This window comes from Sinocyclocheilus anshuiensis, unplaced genomic scaffold, assembly GCF_001515605.1.
Source record: "Sinocyclocheilus anshuiensis isolate Anshui unplaced genomic scaffold, SAMN03320099.WGS_v1.1 scaffold453, whole genome shotgun sequence".
NCBI lineage: Eukaryota > Metazoa > Chordata > Actinopteri > Cypriniformes > Cyprinidae > Sinocyclocheilus > Sinocyclocheilus anshuiensis.
Window position 1 is genome coordinate 142,702 of NW_015537979.1, and position 201 is coordinate 142,902.

The 201-nt window shown below is 44.3% G+C and overlaps 1 protein-coding gene across 1 annotated transcript in view; it reads right to left on the reverse strand.

Moving 5' to 3' along the window:
• The window catches only part of LOC107673388 (ankyrin repeat and SAM domain-containing protein 1A-like), a 116,704-nt gene that overhangs the window by 62,650 nt on the left and 53,853 nt on the right, over nt 1-201 (reverse strand). The gene's annotated exons all lie outside the window — the stretch shown is intronic.

Sequence of the window (201 nt, forward strand, 5' to 3'; positions counted from 1 at the left end):
TCTCTGCAGAATGCGATATATCCGCTCAACCAATCACAGCGCACCATTCCACGCACTCTAGACCATAATGGCGGCGCTTTGAATACACCTGACATCCTAGTTTTCCTCATCTATTTTGTACTTTGTGATCAACAAACAAAAAAATTAGGGCTGCACGATAAATCGCATGTGATTGTCATGCGCATCTCGTCAGTAAAGCCG